A 22485-nucleotide genomic window follows, 5' to 3' on the forward strand; every position below is an offset into this window, starting at 1 on the left:
TACATTTTCGATTGCAGTATAGGCATTATAACGTCAACTAGTTTACTGAAGTATATTACACATGTGACTGGACCCCCGTTGATGAGCTTGATATGCTGCAATGCTGTCAATTCTTTCATTGGATCGTCAACTTCTGTATCTTCACTTTTTTAGTCTGTGAAGTGTTTAGTCTGTGAAGTGTTTTCAAGAGATGTGGCCAGCAAACTTCCTTCACACTCAATGTCAGAAACATGGTTGGTTTACCAAGTTGTCTGATCATAGCAAAGACATCTTTCTTGCAATGAGACCAGTAGCGTACAGAATTTGGAATGGATTTGAGGAACGACAAGTTATGTTCGACGCATTCTTCAACAAATCTTTGGCCTTCTATCATACGTTTTGTTGTGTTGGAAGTTTCTCTGACGCATTTGAAAGTAGAATATAAACCTTCGGTTATTTTCAAGCGTAAAATTTTCATTGCCATGTATAGAATATGATGTGGTATTACTCATCGGCGATCTTTTCGTCTTATTTTGTTAGCTGCCATCATGAAAGGAGTAACGCGTAATCCAAATCCATTTACGTGGATGGCCTAATTTCAAAGGGTACTAGGAAAGTTTTGCAATATGACGCAACAATGAATCACAGGAAGCTGCTTGTTGCTGCATGTTGAGACATGTTCATACGTGCATAGTAGCCGCCGCGCCAAGTCGATGGGCTCAGTTATTCATTAGTAGTGAGAGTGTAAAGTGCTTACGATGGCATCGTGGTCACGAAATGAGATAAGGACAGTTTTGCGGTATAATTTCGTGCGTGGTTTAACCATAGACCAGTGCTTAGAAGAAATGACTCTTGCACTAGATGATGATTGTCCACATCGTACAACGATATTCAGGTGGTATAGAGAATTCCAAAGGGGAAATTTCACTCTGGAGGATTCTGAGAGGCCGGGAAGGCCACGAACGTCAGTTACGGAGGAAAACGTTACTGCTGTGAGGAAAATGCTTGACGAAAACAGGCGAGTGACCTACCAACAGATAGAGGATACTTTGGGCCTAAATGCACCAGCAATTCGTTCGATTCTGCAAGATCATTTGCACGTGAAGAAACTTTGTTCTCTCTGGGTGCCGCATCAACTGACTGAAGAGAAGATGACACGACGTGTGACTTGGTGCCGGGAGATGTTAAAAAAGTTTGATAAGGGACAATCTCGGTATGTGAACAACATCGTGACAGGTGACGAGACTTGGCTGTACTGTTACGATCTGCCGACCAAGGCTCAAAACAAAGTTTGGATCTTTGATGATGACGACACACCTGTAATTGTCAGAAAATCCCGATCTGTAAAGAAGAAAATGATAGCTGTATTTTTCAAATCGAGTGGAATTGTGGAACGTGTCGTTTTGGACACGCAGAAGACAGTCACAGCTAAGTGGTATACTGAACAATGCCTGCCTAAAGTCATTGGATCTATGAAGAACCTGCGGCCAAAGTCAAGAATGGACACCTGGTACCTCCATCACGATAATGCTGCAGCTCACCGCGTCAAAGCCTGCACCGAATATTTGACCACGACAGGACTGAAACTTCTCGAGCACCCTCCCTACAGTCCAGACCTTGCTCCCTGCGACTTTGCACTGTTCCCGCATGTGAAAATGAAGCTAAAAGGGAGGCGGTTTTCCAGTGATGAGGACCTTCTACGGGCTTGGGACAACGAGTGTGCTTTACTCCCTAGTGAAACTTGGCAGAACTGGTTTAAAGATTGGTTTCGGAGGATGGAGAGGTGTATTGAATGTAGAGGAAATTACTTTGAAAAAATTAAATAAACAAAACTGTATTGCCAAACTTTCCTGGTACCCTTTGTATATCGCTGGAAATGACAGTTCCTCAGCATGTTCATCGTAAACTATCGACATCGGTTGATTGTGTTGTCCAGGAGCAACAAGATATGTCTTCATTGCAAAGTAAAGTGGGTGTTGCTGTGCCATAATTCAATGTCACTTTCAGATGACATGATCTTCTCTACATTGTCTACTTGTTCGCTATCGGTAACTCTCAATGAAACTGTAGCAAGCAACTGATGATCGACTGTGATGTTATGTTGTTGTTGTTTTTTATTTGGTTTTTAGGAGCATTAGCAACTAAAGCCATATTGCTCCAGGGACATGCGGTGGTCATTCTCTGACCTTTCCGCATCCTCTGTATTTGGTGGTCACGGGCTCAATCTCTGGCCTAATCAAGAAGCGTGTGCTACGCACTGCCGCTCCTACCCACCTGGCTACAGCTGTGATGTTATAACGTTTGTACAGGAGTACTGATTCAATATCTAAGCCACGATCTGACCATTTCTTTTCTCACATATCCTTGCAAGTAAGTCAATTTATGAATCAAATGCTTCTTGATGTGAACGTTGAATGCATAATCGCCATCTAAAACACGAGGCGACTCTCTAAGCATATTATTCACATCGACTGGAACATTTATGACTTGTCCGACAATAGCATAACTGCCAGTTTCGTATCGCAAACGTCGAATCTGCATGAATGGCAATCTGGCTGAAACCAACCGTTCACTTATTCGATCAAGTGGCAGTAAATTTGATGGAAATGGATGGCATATATAAAGCCGTTGGACTTGGATAACGACGGTACATTTTCCGATTCTAAGCTTGTGAGGCATGTATTGCACTAATCATGTCTACATGTATTGCAAAGCATAAACGATGCCACGTTCTGCTTCTGGAAATTCATCTTCAAGAATTTGTATATGATTTGGCTTTGGTAATCTCAAATCATTCTAAAACCACAGTCGCAAATGCAGACATATCTGAACGAGTTGTTCAAAAACATTTTCAAATTCTTTTGAAGTTAACATATAACACTTTTGATGATCTTCATTCGCTGATTGCACTGTTCTTTTTGATGCTGATGGCCGGATATCTGCCTCTAATTGATCTTGCTCATTTTTACACTTACAACTCTCTCTCACTCTCTCTCCCTCTCTCATTCTGCCACTGATTTGGTGCTTGGTTTTCAATGTGATTTGTGATTTTGTCGAAATCTTTGAACATGTTTAGTTGATATAAATTTCAGCATCGTCACAACTTAACTAAATGAAACACAACTGCACTGCCGGACAAATGCGAAGTAACTAAACGAAGTAGTTACTTTAACAAGTTGTTCAACTCTCGAAAACTAAAAACCTGATTTGAAATCTAGTTATATATCCTTGTAGAGCTCTTAAAGGGCAACAATTTTGTTGCTTACTGTTTTTGTCTAACATTTATAGTTTTCAAGATATTGCGAAAACAAACTTGAAAATGCTCAAATTATTCAACTCTCTCAAATTTGCATCGCTATTACTCAGGAACCATAAGAGCTACATCAAAACTATTTATAGATGTTAAAACTACATTTCCTACTGAACAATTTTGTTACATACTGTTTATGTCTATCTATCATGGTTTAGAAGTTATTCAGAGTGAAAGTAACCGAGATGCATCGGCAAATGATCAAAATTGAATTTTTTAGTTTTTTCACTAAAAAATTCAAATTTTGAATTTTTCCCCCAAAAAAATGATATTAAATATCAAAATTTCTAATTTTTTCTTGCATATTTGTCAATGGCATTATATACCCGACAAAATAAGTATAAATTGTTTATACTATTGTCTATTAGTTTTGGAGATAACAGCAGTTAGATGTTTCACTTTTTGTGACTACCTGAGTGCCGTAGGGTACCCCCAGCATAGATGTTATTCATGTCAAAAAGATTCTTCTGCTTCTATGCTTATCTTTAACACTACAATTTCTAGGCAAGATGATATATCTCTTTTTGGAATTATCCTGACTTCTAATCTCTCTTGGCACAAGCATATTACAAATACTGTTTCCTCTGCATCTAAAAAACTTTGTTTTCTCTTTGGCTCTTGGCGTTACTTTTCTTTCAAACAGCTGTTCACTCTGTACAAATCGCAAACCCACCCTACCATGGAACATTGTTTCCACATCTGGGGCGGTGCCCCCAAAACCTCTCTCAGGCTTTTAGATTCCATTCAGAAGAGGGCAGTTAGGTTAATTAATGACTCATCTCTAGCAGAGTCTCTCCACTCACTGTCTCACAGATGTACTGTTTTCACTGCATGCCTTTTCTACGTGTGTGTGGACATGTGTTTTTGTAATGGGCGGCACCTAGAACGTCAGTTCATCTCCGCCTCGTATCTCTGTGAAGAACAGTACCACTGTAGAAGGGCCAGAAATAAGTAGTGTATGTTTGTGTGTATTATGTGTGTGTTCTGTTGTTGTGTCTGACCGCTTGGCTACCCAGAATCATCAGTCACCTGGACAGATGATTCTGGGTTTTTTTTTTTTTTAACACCACGGGAAGGTGGGCCAGTCTCAATGGAGCTCGCATTGTCTCAATTCGAGACTCTGACCCACCTGATGTTGGCAAAAGATGGGCCAGATTCCTCTGGGGCCCACTCCAGAGGAGAGGAGAAAAAAAAAAAAAAAAAAAAAGGATTTCCCGTGGTGTTAAAAAAAAAAAAAAATAAATAAATAAATAAAATAAAATAAATAAATAATAATAATAAACAAATAAATAAAAAGTAAATAAATAAATAAATAGAAAATAAATGAATAAATAAAAATAAAAAATAAATAAAATAAATAAATAAAATTAAATTAAAAAATTAAATTAAAAAATTAAATTAAATTAAATTTTTAAAAAAAATGGGAATGTTACTCCCTATTGAGTAGCTTCACCAGACAAAGGAGTAGAATTATTCGTAGACGTATAACTAATTCTTCTTCTTGTGAAAACATCGGATGCAAACTGCTGAAGAGCAACATAAGAATTCTTGTCTCCCACCAGCAAAGTTTCATGCCCATGAGAGAGTGTCGAAACTGACGAACGAAGAACATCTCTAAAGTCATTATACAGCGGACATTCAAATAAAATGTGGCTCCAATTTTCATTTTCCCCGCATTGACAAGCTTCCGTCCTAGAAAGACCAAAACGACATAGTTTTTCGTTAAGAGATCCATGTCCTGTTAAGAGGAAGGATGTATATAAGTCCAAAGAGAACCAGACAGGTTTCTGCTTTACACAAAAGGTCACCTCAGGGAAAAAAGTCCTAGTAACAGATCCGACAGATGACGTATCCCAGCATGTCTGCCATAGATTTATCATTTCATTCCACAAACGATTACGTTCTTGCTTAATATCTGAATTAATATTCAGAACCAAACCCATAAATTCAGTTGATAGTTGGTTTTTTAACCTATAACAAAGACCTCTGTAAGCTACATGAAGGTCCAATGGCAATACACCTGCAAGAACCTGCAGTGCAGAAGTTGAAACAGTACGACAAGCTCTTAACATACATAATAATATTGTACGTTGCATGGTAGCCAACTTCAATCGAAATTTAACAGTTCTAAGCCTGTGAAACCATACACCTGCCGCATAAGTAGCCATAGGAAGGAATACGGCATTATAATAAATTCTCATGGTACGTCTAGAAAGTCCCCAGTCTGAACGAGAAATTTTTACAATCGCACCAGTGAATCTTCTGATCTTTGTTGTTACATTATTTAAATGAGAGACAAAATTAAGCTTTGAGTCGATTGTAATCCCAAGTAATTTAGTTTCAGAGACAAGTGGAATCCTGTTATTATTAATCTTCACTAAAGGGGGTCGTTGAGGGTTTAAATGTGATCCAAAGATCATCATTTTAGTCTTAGACAAACTTATTGTCATTTTATTATCCACTGTCCATTGAAATAAATTTTGTAAGACATCATTGGCATTACTTTCAATAGCAGATCTAGATGAACCATGAATTAAGATAGTGAGATCGTCGGCATAAGCGATGATTTTAGTGCTACTGAAAAAACGGGAAATCCAATCCTGTAATACCATGCCTTTTCTACAGATACCTCCTTGGGCACTGTTCTTCTGATTTGACTTCTACAATTCCCACTCTCTTTCTCTTTGAAAACAGTCTGAACTTGTGCCGCCGCCAGCCAACATCCATTTACTGTTCAACTTCAAACTCACAAAATCAACTTTTCATCTTCCTCATTTATTCATTCAACTGCCGTTTTCTGGAACAACCTTCCTTCATATGTATTTCCTTAAAATTACAGTCTACAGAAGTTCAAATCTAGTGTCAACATATATCTTCTTTCTTCTCAACTTCCAACCCAAGCACAATATTAAGTACTATAGGTTCTAATACCTCTTGTGTTTGGGGTTTTCGTAACATAAAAAAAAAAAAAAAAACTTCTTTAAGTGTTACTATTACAAATCAATCTATAGCTGTTAAAGGCTTTGGTACTTTTCACTGCTCTGTAACTCACTCACATATATTTTTTTTCTGCTCTATTATATTGGCCAGCAACTTAGTCACCAATCTTGGCATTCTTCTTGTCTTATTTTCTTAATGGTATATAGGTGCCCAGATGTAATTGTGGCCTCAGTGTCTATTTTTTTTTAAATGTATTCCATAATTCCCATTTATGCCATGCTTTCCATGCCATATATACAGTTAATAGAGATCGATATAGACTAATAATCTGAGACACTACCATATAGTGTCTCAGATAGAGAGCACATGTGTGTGCGTGCGTGCACGAGAGAGCGTTTTACAATGTAAAACACACACAATGACACCAAAACATATTAGTATATCACACAAAGCCAAGATCATGCAGTAAATGATGCAACATTGCTCATGATAACACAGATAATTCGTCATCGTCACCAAGCAATTTATGGCAGGACATTCATTATGAAAAAAAAAAAAACGTATATATGGGCTTTCCTACTATTGCTTATTTTTTTTTAAATCATTATATAACTATTTAGCTGATAAGCAATGCCTATTCATTTTGGCAACTTCCTTGGTGACAGTAACAATTTTGCTTTGCATTTGAGTTCTTTCCTCAGTTTTCAGAGTAGAGCTCTACTAATTTGCAGTAAATGTTAATTACAACTTCATTCAAATAACTGACTACGTGGCCACTTCCTTGGCATGCTTTTCTTCAATAAGATCAGATGCAATTACACTAACTTCTCTTCCCAACTAAAACTAACCTAGGTGATAGAAATATTGAACATTGGAGTTAATGGTCATGATGTCAAGAATATTGCAGTACAAACAACACTATTAACCAAGTTCAACGATACATAAATCACTAATTCCTCATATTAATATCTAATAATCTAACAACAGACTAAGTGCAATGTATGGTGTCAAAATTTTTTCATGTAAATAAAGTATGACAATAATTAAAGATGGTGCTTACCCTTTAATGTTTAGTCCAAACAGTTCAAGACAATTCTTGTGTTATAATGGACTCCATTTTGTCTATATGGATTTGATCCCATTCTTACCTGCAAGTCTGGAAAAAAAAATAAACTATTACTTATCAGCTAACTTGGCTACATCACGGTTTACCATAATGCTGATAAACCATTTAGCTTTCAACATTTCTCTTACCACAATATTATCTGCAAGAATAACAATGAACCAATTAATAAGGTGAGAAAGGACTTGCAGACCTTTCTTGTTCTATGAAAGGTAATCCTAGTATAACTGAAGCTGGTGCTTGTTTGTTTGGTTTTTAAGAGCATTAGCAACTAAGGCCATATTGCTCCGGCGATATGTGGTGGTCAATTCCCTGACCTTTCCACATCCTCCATATTTGGTGGTCACGGGCTCAAACCCCGGTCTAATCAAGAAGCGTGTGCTGTGCACTGCTGCTCCTGCCTACCTGGCTACGGAGGCGCTGAAGTTGGTGCAATTCTGATGTTCTTCCCCAACACAAACTCTTTTTAAGCATCTAAAAAAAATGAAAGCAGAACGCAGTATAACTGCTTAACCTAAATTTAGTCTTCACTGTTTACAAATTTTAACATTTTTCATTTGCATGCAGACATTAACAAAAACTAGATTATCATAACCATACCAAAGTTGTCTTGTCCATCAAAATTAAATGTTTCCTTGGTTTTTATTATTCTCCCTTGTTCTTAAAAATAGACATGCATCTTGTTTCATAAAAGCATGGTATCACAAACAAGTCCATGTTGCCACCACCAAACTGTAGGCAAAAAAACGAGAGAAAAAAAAAAAAAAATTTTTTTTTTTCTTACATGCTGTCCAATCATGTTTTCTTATAAAAAAAAAACTTTTTTTCTATACCATTATTCCTACAGTTGACAATGGTACACATTTCCTCGAAAGCTAATATATTATTTTACCACTTTTACTTTATATTCTGTATTCATTTGTTATGATTATTAGTTTATTCTTTATATTTTACTGATTTTATACCTTTTATTTTGTATTTTAATTATAATTTGTACAATTTTATTTCATTAAAAAGTTAGCATTAGCATTAGTAGAGGCATTTGATGCAAGAAAGCAAGCTTATGCAGCATCAGCCAAAAAAAAAAAAAACCCACTTCCACCTCACCCCTCTGTTCGTTCAAAATACCTGTCCAGCTGAGCCTTAAACTTATTTAGGCTATCAACCTCCACCACAAGGAATGGAAGTCTGTTCCACCAACCAACCACCTGCTGGCTAAAGGCAAATTTCCACACGTCTATCCTACATCTGTCTTTCCTCAATTTGAATTTATGCCCTCTCAGGTGATTTTTCTGAGCTAGAGGAAGAATCCCATCAGCATTGAGCATGCTTAAACCATTCAAGGCTTTATACACCTCTATCAGATCACCTCGCTGGTGCCTAGTCTCCAGACACTGTAATTTGCAAAACTTAAGCCTTTCTTCGTAAGAGCACCCCTTTGTTCCATTCACTAATCTTGTTGCCCTTCTCTGTACTCGTTCCAGCAGCTCTACATCCTTCTTGAAATGAGGCCTCCAGACCTGTATACAGTACTCTAGGTGTGGCCTGACCATTGCCTTATACAATGGAATAATCACCACCTTATCCCTGCTGGAAAAATTCCTGTATATCATTGACAATAATCCATGAGCTACTCTTGCAGCCCGTCTGCACTGCTCAGAGAACTTCATATCTGCCTGCACAACCACCCCCAAGTCCCTTTCATTCTCTACCACTGTCAGTGTAGTACCACAGAGTTGATACGTTGCTCTGGGGTTGCTGTTTCCCATGTGTAGTACTTTACATTTGTCAATGTTAAACTTCATTTGCCACCTCTCAGCCCATCTGCTCAACCTTTCCAGATCCTGTTGCAGCAGCATAGTGTCAGTAGTGTCCTTGACAACCCTGCCAACCTTTGTATCGTCTGCAAACTTGGACATTAAGCTTGATATACCATCATTAATATCATTTATAAATACAGAAAACAATAATGGACCCAACACTGAGCCCTGAGGGACTCCACTAATAATATTAGTCCACGATGAGCAGTGTCCACTGATTACCACTCTCTGTCTTCTCCCCCTCAACCACCCCTTTATCCATACCAGCAATTTGCCTCCAATGTCACACTGCTCCAATTTGTGTAGCAGTCTTCCATGTGCAACAGTATCAAAAGCCTTTCTAAGATCCAAGTATATAATATCAAAGTTATTCTCTGCATCCAGTTCTTTTGTGACTGCATCATAGTATCCAATCAAGTTGGTCAGGCAGGACTTCCCCTTAACAAAACCATGCTGTGTCTGAGCTATAACTGAAGTCTTGTCTAAATGATCCTGCAGTGCTTCTTTAACCAGTGCCTCCATTAATTTTCCTGGAACAGAAGTTAAACTCACAGGTCTATAATTACTTGTGTCAGCCTTTGATCCTCCTTTGTGAATTGGGGTCACATTTGCACATTTCCAGTCTATGGGTACCTCCCCTGAGTCCAAGGAAGCTCTCATAATTATGGCTAAGGGTTTGCTTACTTCCTTTGCTGCCTCCTTTAATATAACTGGATAGATCCCATCCACCCCGGGTGCCTTTCTTGTGTTTATCTTCAACAGTTTCTCCTCCACTTTACTCCCAGTTATTTCAAGATTCTGTAGCTTATTGCTAGAGTTGAATACACCTCTGGCATTCCCCTTGCTGAATAACTCCTCATGTGTGAATGTCGATGCAAAATATTCATTTAGTTTGTTAGCTACCTGAGCAGGATCATCAACAGTTGACCCATGAATATCAAGTGGACCAATCTGATTCATCCCCTTCCTTCTAGAGTTTACATAAGTAAAGAACTCTTTGCTGTTTTTCTTTGCATCCCTTGCCAAGGATTTCTCGTAATCTGCCTTCGCCTGCCTAACCTCCTTTGTAACTTGGTTGCATATCAACTTGTATCTATCATAGGCTTCTGTGTCATGTGTTAATTTGTAAGTATCCCATGCATTTTTCTTCTCTGCCATATGCCTCATTAGTTCATCTGACATCCATTTTGGCCTAAACCTTGAACAATATTTCTTAGTTGGTATGTAAAGACTAGTAGCTTCCAAGATAAGTTCTTTGAATGCTTCCCATTTTGAATTTGCTGTTGGTAACATCATCAGTTGGTCCCACTGTATAGAATTTAAATACTGTCTCAGTCCATCGTAGTCGCCTTTACGGAAGCAATAACCCTTCCCTTTACCCCTAATGGTAGTTACCTCTTTGAGTAAATCCCACTTCAGCACACTGTGATCACTGCCACCTACTGGTTCATTTATCTGCAGATTCTTAATGCATGAAGAATCACTGCTGATAATCAAATCAAGAGTATTACTCCCTCTAGTTGCCTCCCGAACATGCTGATGTAGAAAACAATCATCCAATAAATCCACAAAAGCCCTGCTAGTGCGTGAGTAACCAGCCCCCAAATTCCAGTCAATATCTGGGAAATTAAAATCTCCCATTATAAGACTCTCTGATTTACTGGCCCAGTATTTCCCTGTACAGTTCCTTATTATACTCATCAGAGTCATTAGGCCTATAGCACACTCCTACTCTCAATTTTGATCTCCCAATGCTTATGTCACACCAAACTGACTCAACACTGCACTGTCCAAGCGATGTCGACTGGCTTCACTTCCTTGGTTTTTATGTGTTTCTTAACTAATAGCATAACCCCTCCTCCCTTCCTATCCTGTCTAACCTTTCTGTAGACGTTGTACTCGCCAAATTGCAGTTCTGCATCCCTTATATCTGTGTGACACCACGTCTCTGATATCCCAACAATATCTGCCTTTGATGTTTTGAGCAATACCTCAAATTCATCAAATTTATTTACTAAACTCCTAGCATTGGTGTACACACAAGTATACCTGCACCTGTTTCTATTCTTAGCTACCCTAACACAACCCATGTGTTTACTTGTACCGCAATGGCTCCCAGCAGTCTCTGAAATACCATGCATCTTGTTTTTCAGGCTTCTGCTCATTCTAATTGAAGCAGTGCAAGAATCTCTTTCACCTCTGCCAGTGGCTACTGTCAATCTATTGGTCTTTGTCTCCCCCCAAGCTAGTAGTTTTCCGACCCACCTAACACTGCCTCGATAGCATCAGCAAATATTCTTGCACCCTTTCTATTTAAGTGAATCCCATCCCTGTAAAGCAATCTCTCCTGTTAACAAGTGCAGTCCAGGCTGAAAAAAATTCTACCCCTTGAGCCTTGCCGAAAAAAAAGTTATATTTCAACAGTTTCTCAGCGGCAAAAAGATCTGTTTGTAATATGTTTATCCCTGATGAATGAGGCCCTTTTTTTTCCCACAAGTATGGTACGAAAATAATTTTGCAAAATTTAATGAATAAAATAGTAGCATAAAGACAAAACAATATTGAGGGCAATGTGTAAACAGATCCATGAAATAGTTCTCAACTTCACTGACAGCTCTGGAAGCAAAATTTTCCCTGAAGAGCAGACAATGAAAATTTTTCACCCAAGTATAGATTAACTTCCTTCACTCTGGCTTTTGAGCCAGAGTGAAGGAAGTGTTCCAATCATTGTTGATGCACCATCAGCGAACAAACTGGAAAAATCTGATTCTGGGTCAGACCTTCATTGAAAAAAAAAAAAAAAAAAAAACAGTACCTTTTAAAAAAAATCTTCCTCTGTTGTAGTAGTAAATGGTCAACAAAACAGATATTCTTCTTAGGCCTGAATAGTGCACATAATTTATGAACTGTGCATCATCACTCAAATCAGTTGCTTCACCACCTGAAGACTAAACTTACTACTTGTTTTTGTAGTCATAATCACTTACTGTTTGATATCATTCGACATGTCACAAACATGCATACAAATGGTGTCATTCAACAGAAGTATTTGCAGTTGGACCTCTCTTTAACGAACTTCCATATAGTGAAATCCAGTTGGTCATTACATTAAAAATAGTTTCTATATAACGAAGAAAATTTCCATATAACGAACTGATTTCGAGAGACCTGGGTATACACTGTTCGCACCTCTGGCCTTTAGGCAATAGAGCTGATGCTGTGGAAAGCACAAATTAAAGAGTTAAAAGGATTAGCATTAATCCCTTTAGCTTCTAATAGCTGGAGGCTTAAATTCCACGAATTAAGAGCTAAAACATTTTGAATTTAATAGTGCCTGTGCCGACCGGGCTAGCCGAGTGGGTAAAGTACCTGCCCGGCAACCCAAAGGTCGCGGGTTCGATTCCCGCCTCGGGCTTGGATCAAAGCACTGCAAAAACCTTGGGAGGTGCAATATGGCCACAGAAGCCGATGCGCCAACAACTACCAAATCAAAAAAAAAAAAAAAAAAATAGTGCCTGTAAAACCCTGCAAGATGAAACTTTCCAACCACAGAATGGGATAGAAAATTTAAAATCAAATTTTAACATTCAAATATGCATAGCAGCAATCACTCAGAAAGTACACAGTAAAAAAAAAACTTATTCCTGTGCATGCACAAATGTTTATGATTGAGCATGCACTGAAGAACTCATCGTAGAATACAGGAGAGGCCCTCTAGGCAATTTCATCAGCAAGGCCGAACAGTCAATACAAATGGGAAGGAGAGATTGTGGCAATTAGCAGAGAAGGGTAGTAACTCTCAGAGATAACAGAAAACTCTCATCTTCACATAAACTAAATGAAAAATTCATGCTTAAAAACTCATCTTTGTACTGATATTTTGCCATATTATAAGGTAAAACAGTACAATATTTTTAATAAAATTGTTACATAGAATGTTACAGCTTAAAAAATACACAACTGCAACCATTCATAAAGTACTGAGCACACAGCAAAAAGAGCTTGTCATCACAGAATGTGTAGCAGACCCTTGAGAAAATTTTGTCATCTTATGTTCTAGGCAATGGCTGAGTCAATAGGAATTGGAGAGATATGATGAGAATCCGAGGGGGGGGGAATTAACTCTCGAAATTAGTATATCTCGCAAAAAAGGATTCTTCTGCTCCTATGCTTATCTTTAGTGACACTCTGATTTCTAGGCAAAATGATATATCTCTTTTGGGGATTACCCTGATTTCTAATCTCTTTTTTTTTTTTTTTTTTTGATTTGGTAGTTGTTGGCGCATCGGCTTCTGTGGCCATATTGCACCTCCCAAGGTTTTTGCAGTACTTTGATCCAAGCCCGAGGCGGGAATCGAACCTGCGACCTTTGGGTTGCCGGGCAGGTACTTTACCCATTCGGCTAGCCCGGTCGGCATTCTAATCTCTCTTGGCACAAGCACATTACTAATATTGCTTCCTCTGTATCTAAAAAACTTGGTTTTCTCTTTCGCTTTCAGTGTTACTTTTCTTCCAACAGCTGCTCACTCTGTATAAATCGCAAATCCGCCCTGCCATGGAATATTTTTCCCACATTGGGGTGGTGCCCCCAAAACTTCTCTCAGGTTTCTTGATTACATTCAGAAGAGGGCAGTTAGGTTAATTAATAATTCATCTCTAACAGAGTCTCTCCACTCGCTGTCTCATAGATGTACTGTTTCTGCTGCATGCCTCTTCTACAGATACTTCCATGGGCACTGTTCTTCTGAATTGGCTTCTATAATTCCGGCTATCTCTTTCAAAACAGTCCGAACACTTGCCGCCAACATCCATTTACTCTCCAACTCCAAACTCACAGAACCAACTTTTCACTTCCTCGTTTATTCATTCAACTACCGTTTTCTGGAACAACCTTCCTTCATACGTATTTCCTGAAAATTACAGTCTACAGAAGTTCAAGTCCAATGTCAAATATCTTCTTTCGTCTTCTCAACCCTCAACCCAAGCACAGTACTAAGTACAATAGGTTCTAATACCTCTCGTGTTTGGGATTTACATAAAAAAAAAAAAAAAGAAAAAAGAAAACTTGTACATCCACTCAAACTCACTCATGGCCCACTATTCATCCAAGGTTATATTAGTGTTGTCAAAGACACTTCAGTCACTCCCATCAGTGCAAAAGGACTTGTAGAGGAAGAAATTGAAATTTCTTCCTCTACAATATCAATCAATATTCAGGCATCACTCAAGTTAAGTGGACTGAATTCCAGCGAAGTACAGTCATATTCTGCAACAATCTCTGCTTACACCTTCACAACAGTGGGACCATTAGTAATCCAGGGTATGACCCCCATATGTGTAGGTCCTGAAATACAGCACCTAGTATACTACAGGTGATCACCAAGGTGCAAACCAATGTAAGCAGGGCCAAGGTATGGCATCTGTACCACACGGAGGAATGCCATTCCTCTGTGCTACCAAGCAATACCAGGTGGCAGATGACTCTCATTAACTGGTGCAATACCACCACTTTTCTTATTAGAGCCTTGAAGTGGTGGAATCAATGCCAAGTTCTGGCAACCCTCCACCCATCTCTTCCATCCAGCAGTACAATTGATGTCTTTTGAAGTATGATAGACATCATGGCAAGATCCAATCTTCCTTAAATGGTGCGGGTACAGCTCCTAATAACTTTCTAGGAGGCTTCTGGATCAGTTAGTGTACAATCTCACTGCCCCTACTCTTCCAGACAGTGACTGGAGGGAGTCCAAGTAGTGTGTATGTGACAGGGGTCATCATCAAAGCCACATTACGCCAAGGAGCTGGTTATATTCTTGCCACGTGTACGACATATCCAAAAATTTCATTACTTCATATGTACTCATCACTTTCTCTTACTACTGAATACATCATGATTAACTAATAGAACAAACTAATCTGCAAAAAGATCTAAACCTCCCAAACACTTCCTCATATATTTCACAAATATACATGGTCTCAGTTCCAATCTCAATGATGCCCCGCTTCCAATTACAGTCTGTAAAATCCCAATTATCAGTTGATTCGACCACTGCTCATTTCAGTTGTCGTAATTATTCACTGTACGATTGCTTTCACTTCAAAGGTGGTACTCATGCATACATGCTCTGTTACTCCCTGTCAGAGATTCAGTAATTTGGAATCTCCTCTTTTCGATCTCTAGCTTAAAATCTCTCTATCCCATTCTGTTAAATTCATCTTTGTTCTCCTTTGTTCACTGCCTCTATTGTTCTCCCAACTCCACTTCCTCTCTGTGAAACTTGAGGTTCTCCAGTCCAACTTTCCTAACAGAGGTAATTTTCCTTGGTGATTTTAATGTTCACAACTCCAGCTGGCTTTCATTTTCTAGTTACACTGACCCAGCTAGTCGAGATGTTGAGGCTTTTCCAATTACTAATGATTATGCACAGATTGTTCAGTTACAAACAGAATACCAGACAATCCTAACCACACAGCTATTTGTTATTTGGTTTTTTAGGAGCATTAGCAACTAAGGCCATATTGCTCTGGGAATAGGTGGTGGTCATTCCCTGATCTTTCCGCATACTCCGTATTTGGTGGTGACGGGCTCGAACCCCGGTCTAATCAAGAAGCACATGCTACACACTGCTGCTCCTTCCCACCTGGCTACGGAGGCGCCTAACCATACAGCCAATGCTCTTGATCTTTTTCTCACAAACAACTCTTCTAAGTACACAGTCGAGGTGAGTAGTGCTCTAGGCACCTCAGATCAGAACTCTCAGATCTCTCCTCCAAAAGAGCGATTCTCTCATGGCCATTCTCAACCTAGTGTTGTTTGGCACTACAAGAAGGCAAAATGGGATGATCTGCAAGATTTTTCTTCTTTTCCTTGGTTGAATTACAGATTTAAATCTTCTGATGTTAACATTTGCTCAGATTGTGTCAGTGAAATTATTCTTGTAGGGATGGAATCCTTTATTTCACATTGCACCTTAAAATCTCATTCTTAATCTAAACCTTGTTTTTCCAATAAATGTGCTAAGGCTGTTCAAGATAAGAACAGACTTAGCACATTGCATTACATATACAACAATTACATATGTTGCGTATGTAACTGTCTTACATTCAAATCTCCAGGTTCATTTTCTGCCTACACCAAAGCTCACAACAATTGTAAAGTAGTTATTAATCAGATCAAACCCAAAATTCTGAACAGGCTAAGAGTAAAAAATTTGCTTCTTGTCCAAATGGCAGTCAAGCATTTTGGTCTCTTGCCAAAGCTACTTTTGTTCATTTCTATTCCTGCAACTTTTACCCATTTCTATTCCTACCTCTTTCCAAACAAGATTATTCCATTGCCACCTCAGCTAAAGATAAAGCTGACCTACTAGCATCTTGCTGTTCTTCTAACTTGTGTAGTGATATTCCTAATAAAGCACATACTATCATTCACAGTACACTCCATTCAATGTCTCCTGTGGTCTTATGTGAAAAGGAAGTCAGAGGAATTTTGAACAATCTTAATGCTAAGAAAGCATCAGGTCCTGAGAATATTTCTCCCTTGTTCTCAAAACCAGTGTTTCTGAGCCCACTCCTGCTCCGTGTTGCCTCTTTACATTTTCTTATTGTATCCTACCAGTGTTTTCCCTTCTGCTTAGATATTTGCTCATATCCAGCCAGTTTCTAAAAAGTGTGATCAATCTGTCTCACCCAATTATCATCCCATTGCACTTACTTCTACTCTTTCTAAAGTAATAAAGAAATCAATTAACTGTGAACTCTTAAACTATCTAGAAACCTTCCGTCTTATCAAAGACTGCCCTTATGGATTCTGTTAGTGTACATCCACTGGAAATATACTATCTTACATTACTTATCTAATGACAAATTCAATGGAAAAGTTTGGTGAAACTCAAGCAGTTGCTCTTGGCATTTCAAAGGGCTTTTGATCATTTGACATGTCTTCTAAATAGGCTTCCATCTTATGGTTTGCCAATTGTTTTTTGTAACTGGGTATCCAGTTTTCTCTCCGACTACTCACTGCAAGTGATGGTAGATGGCTCTGTCTTCTAACTTCACTAATGCTGATGTTCTCCAAGATTCTGTTCTTTCTCTTACTCTTTTCCTCTTGTACTATAGATTCTATTACCTCTCATGATGGGGGTTTTTATTATAAAAAAAAAAAAAAAAATTATTAAAGATGATTATGGCAACACACCTGAAATGGCGCATGGCGACTCAGAGATTAAGAACTCCCCCCTCCCTTTCCTAGAAATGGGTAATAGATTCTGGCACACCTCCACATGGCAAGGATGGGTGGTGACCAGGTGTTGCTGCTTCCGACCTGCTAAGATGCCAGGTGCCGGTTATACAACATTACAACGGAACATCATACAAAACTTATACACAATACACTACAAACACATGACCAGATATGGCAAAAGCCTCTTCACAAGATGTGCAAAAGGAGCTGATGGGAAAAATCATGGGGCCCATAACAACAATACTTGTTATAAAGAATACAAAAAAAAAAAAAAAAAAAAGGGAATAGGAATCATAAATTCAAATTACGGGGCTCGAGGTTTAGATTAGATTGTAGGAAGATTGTAGCTTTCCTCAAAGAGAATGACACATATACAACGTTAGAGGTTTCCAGACATACCCTTTTTGGAAGTATAATAAAATTTCCAAGATACCACTTTAACATTTGAAAAAAACAGAAATCATAAAACACCCTGTTGAGAAGAAATAGATGATTATTTAGAAAGAAAGAATTAACTGACAATAAAGTTTTTGATGAAATGCACCCTTAAAGACTCAAAAAACAACACTATCCTATTTACAAAGAGCATTACATAATATTTATATTATGCTGACTTTGTAACCTTTTACATTCTACTTGACTTCCTTTTTATTTCGTTGTAATGGTTTAAGGCTCAGTCAACAAACTTTTTTTATTTAAAATTCCCAATATCAATATCGATTTGCTGTATGAAGAATATGTTCTGTTGAAATCATTCCGTAGAAATATTGAGACAAAAAGACCTCAAAAATACCACAGATGTTTGGATAAAAATTTTAACTGCGTATGAAGTACGTAATACAGAAAAAAATATTAATTTTGTTTTTGCTTTGCCTCACTCAAATGCAATGAGTGAGGGAGTATTTAGCTCAATGTTTAACGCGTGGAAAAAGGCCAGAAATAAGAATGTTGAAGAACTGTTGCAGAAAACCAATGACAATATGTCATAAAAAGAATCTTACGCATTTTTTTATGCACTAAAAAATGAAAAACTGTTAAAGAAAATTCGCTCAAATGAAAAGTATTGCTAGGTAAATATTTTCTTTTTGATAAAATAAATCAGGTTTATTGAATGTGTATTGTAAACAATTATGTAAAACATTTGATGTTAATATTTATAAAAAGTTTCCTTTAGTGTTTATAACTCGTGCAATAAAATTTTCCGAATTAAATGAATTAAAGCACTGGCTATAATTCGGTTAATTTTATTAAAATTTGACTAATTTTGCATTCCACAAACTTGTAAAAATCAACAAAATATAGAAATAAAATGGTTGTTAGTAAAACTGTTCGGTTTTCTTTTAAGATATAATGTGAGTTCCCCTAAACGAGGAATGAATATCCCAAACATAAGCACGAGTACCTAGAGATCAAATTTTTAATCTGGCCACCCTACGTTACAGTGACATTTCTTCTCCAACAGACTTTGCAGTTTACACTAAACAGGAACCACAGAGTACTACACTGTGACAGGGACGGACATGACGAGATTCATGTGGCGTGATAATAGTGTTTCTGCCTTAACAGTTTAAGCCTGAGAGAAAACGGGGGAGAAAGGTAAAGGGGTGGAAGGGGAAGCTTCCACTAAGAAATAGAAGAATAGGGGATAGAAGACTGCACTAAACAGTCCCCCCCCCACCCTCTACAGGAGAGGTCTGTTTAGTGCAGTAATAGTATTTAGGGTGGTGGGTCCATCAGACAAAAAGTGAGGGAGGAGGTGGGGAGGGATGGCAGAGCCCTTGGGTGAGAGAATGGAAGAATAAAAGTCAAAAGGCCATGGGGACACTATGTGGGGTTTTGGTCATCATCTGAAAATTTGTCAGTACTCTGATATCCCACCTTGAACACTTTGTCAGAGGGTATCATTACTCATACAGAAATAGCTGATGCCGATTTCCAGATGAATCATGATTTCATCGTTTGCAGATCCTGTGGCATGTACTCAAAGGTCAGCCTAGTGGATAATCATAGCTCATCTGGCAATTCTTTTCTTTGTCAACATTGTACAGAGTGTATTGATCTCAAGTTAAAATCTGGTGCATTGCTAGAAGAATTTCAGTAACTGAAAACGGGTGCTTGTCCTAGAATAATGTAACTAGGAGCTCGTCAGGGACCCCAGGCTAGTAACCTACTAAGTGATGCACTCCTGATTCAAGCCCCAGAGCAGAATAATCAAGTGCAAACTGCTCTGGTTCAGAAGGACTTGGTTCTATTAGGAAACTCCATTGTCAGGGAAACGGGAAATATTTCTTGTAATAAAGATAGGTGGACTAGAAACAGGGTATGTCTGCCAAGAGCAACAATTAATGATGTCACCAACAGATTGTCAGTTTTTAAGGGGGATAAAGAGAATATTCACGTGTATGACTGATGATATTAAGCACACAAGATCTGACGATTTGTTAGACAAATATAGGACCATGCTGAAGGAATGCCACTAGATAGGCCAATGTCTATGTGACTGCAATTCTGCCCAGGGCACAATAAGAGAGGTTACATGCTGAAAGCCTTGTGGATTAACTCAAGACTTGAAGGGATTTGGAGTTAAAGTTTTTTTTTTTTTTTTTATCAAATAGGCAACGGAACAAAATGGGACTTATTAGTACTTACGCATCCTAGGATGAACTGACTAATTAGAACTTCAGCATCTGTGATGAAACATTGTACACACTAATATTGTTGGCTACAGCAATTATGTAAAGCAACAAAGCAAAACATTGTAACAGGGCAATAATGTAAAATATTGTAAGTAAAAATGCAAATTATCGTTAGAAAGTAAAAATGCTAAATACTGTTCCCTAAAACAATTACAGTAAAGCAGAGTGTTTTTTTTTTTTTTTTTAAATCAAATGCGCATTGTGTTATTAGTTTTACGCCAGTTTCCCCCCAGTTGTAAGTAAAAATGCAAATTATCGTTAGAAAGTAAAAATGCTAAATACTATTCCCTAAAACAATTACAGTAAAGCAAAGTGTTTTTTTTTTTTTTTTTTTAAATCAAATGCGCATTGTGGTATTAGTTTTACGCTAGTTTCCCCCCCCCCCCCATCCATCATCCACTATGATAAACTTTTTTGAAACAATTCATCATTCATAGTGGATCGGTTCAAACGTGTATTGTTACAAGGGTTGCAATATTTTCTAAGATACAAAGAATGCTATGACTAAAGATTATTTGAAAAATATTTTTAGAAAATATTTCTTCGGTGTGCATTTGATGTAATCACAAAGGGAGCAATTCTTTTTTAAATACACAAGCCGAAAAAATTCACCACAGAGGGTCACATGCTGTCCGAAGTCTAAATCCTTTTATCAATGCTTTTACTGTCGTCTAAGTTGTGTTCACATGATCCCGATTTGAGAAAATTACAACAAAAGACTGTTTGATTTTACCTGAAGACATCAGGTCAATCCAAAGTAACCATGTAGTCATCTGCATTCAAGGCCAAACTATACAGTGATGTTTGAAATGTATAATCCAGCTTCCAATATATTTACTGCTAGATATATCCAATTGACGAAAGGGGGTTGTTTCCCTCATCGAATGCCGTCCATTGTCTTTTCCAAGCTGAGATTATTTCCCTTTAGGAACATTGCAAATATTGATGTGTCAAGCAGAAAACAGTTTACATTCCCCTACCATAACGAATTACTTGTGGTAACATAAAGGGTAACTTCCTGTTTGATTTCACTGCAAGGGACTCTCAGAATAAAACATTATTTTAACTGTATTCACCTATTGTTACTGTTTTGACATTATTTCCAGATAACAAGTACTTTCCATGCAATAAAGGATTACTGTACTATTGTTTTATCTTACTGTAAGGTAAGGATGAAACACCTGCAAATATTTCAGGTGGGATTATTGACTACTATATGCTGGATTTACCACAAAGAAGTTTTCACAATTACACATATGTACAAGGCAAAAACACAGAAAGCAGAAAACGCAGTCCGCACCTATCCCACCCAAACAAATTATTTTGTTTTCCCCTAAAATGAAACCTAAAAAAAATGTGAATTTTAAGGTACCATGAACATTTTCCGCCATAAAAAAACATGGGCGTGGCTAAAAATGATCTTTCCCAGTCAAAACAGCGCTCAGTGGGTGGGGGGGGAGGGGTGACAAAATCGCAAGCATGGATGTTTCTCGCTAATCCTTGTTCAGTAAGTGTTATGCACTTGTCATGGAAGGTTTCGTCGTTTGCTTTTAATTTATATGTTAATAAATTTATCAATTTATAAATTGATATGCTTACAAAATTGATAAATCTACCATTTTGCAGTGTAAAACAGACTTTTTCGAGTGTGTTAACGGAAGAAAGTGACTTTATTGTGGACAAGTTCTTTCTAACCCGTACAAAAATATGGCTACGAATAACATGGGAAATGTGAAAAGATCAAAGAAAGTGATGACATTAGCGAATAAAATTGAGTTATTAGACAAAATTTCTAATGGTGAAAGTGTCCCCTCAGTGCCAAAACATTATAAAATCAATGAGTCAAGGGTACGATGAATCAAAAAATCGAAAGAAAAAATCCGCCGTAGTGTCCGTGAAAACGCGCTAATTGCTTCAAAAATTTGCTCTGTAACTCGTGATGTTAAATTGGAAAAAATGGAAAAGGCTTTAAATCTGTGGATAGAAGACCGAACTCAAAATAAAATTCTGTTAAGTTCACTCATCATTCGTGAAATGCAAAACTCCTTTATCAACAATTTAGCGAAACTGGTGATAGCACTGGCAGGATAAGTTTTTTCTAATAAATATTATATTTAATATTAAATTGTTTCTTATTTTCATTTCGATGCCTTATGCTTGCATTTCACTACGTACTATCTATGTACATAGTCATATTATGAAGGTATATATAATACATACATAGACAAAATTTTAGACTAGTTTTTCTTGTATATTTCATACTTTGGAACGGAACCCCTTTATTACTATGGGAGCCATAACTCAGTATTCGCGTTTTCGGTATTCGAGGCATTTCGCAGGAACGTAACCCCCACGAATAGCGGGGGTTTACTGTA

At 37.7% G+C, this 22485-nt stretch overlaps 1 protein-coding gene across 4 annotated transcripts in view; it reads right to left on the minus strand.

The window, feature by feature from the left end:
* The window catches only part of faf (ubiquitin carboxyl-terminal hydrolase-like faf), a 1326265-nt gene that overhangs the window by 1213645 nt on the left and 90135 nt on the right, over positions 1–22485 (minus strand). For all 4 annotated transcript variants that reach the window (XM_090382082.1, XM_090382083.1, XM_090382080.1 and 1 more), the window contains one exon: positions 7290–7385. The gene's annotated coding sequence lies outside the window, so the exon portion shown is untranslated. The remainder of the gene's footprint in view (positions 1–7289; positions 7386–22485) is intronic.

The sequence above is a fragment of the Mastigoproctus giganteus genome, chromosome 9, assembly GCF_048544385.1.
Source record: "Mastigoproctus giganteus isolate SK-2022 chromosome 9, ASM4854438v1, whole genome shotgun sequence".
In the NCBI taxonomy this organism is placed as follows: domain Eukaryota; kingdom Metazoa; phylum Arthropoda; class Arachnida; order Uropygi; family Thelyphonidae; genus Mastigoproctus; species Mastigoproctus giganteus.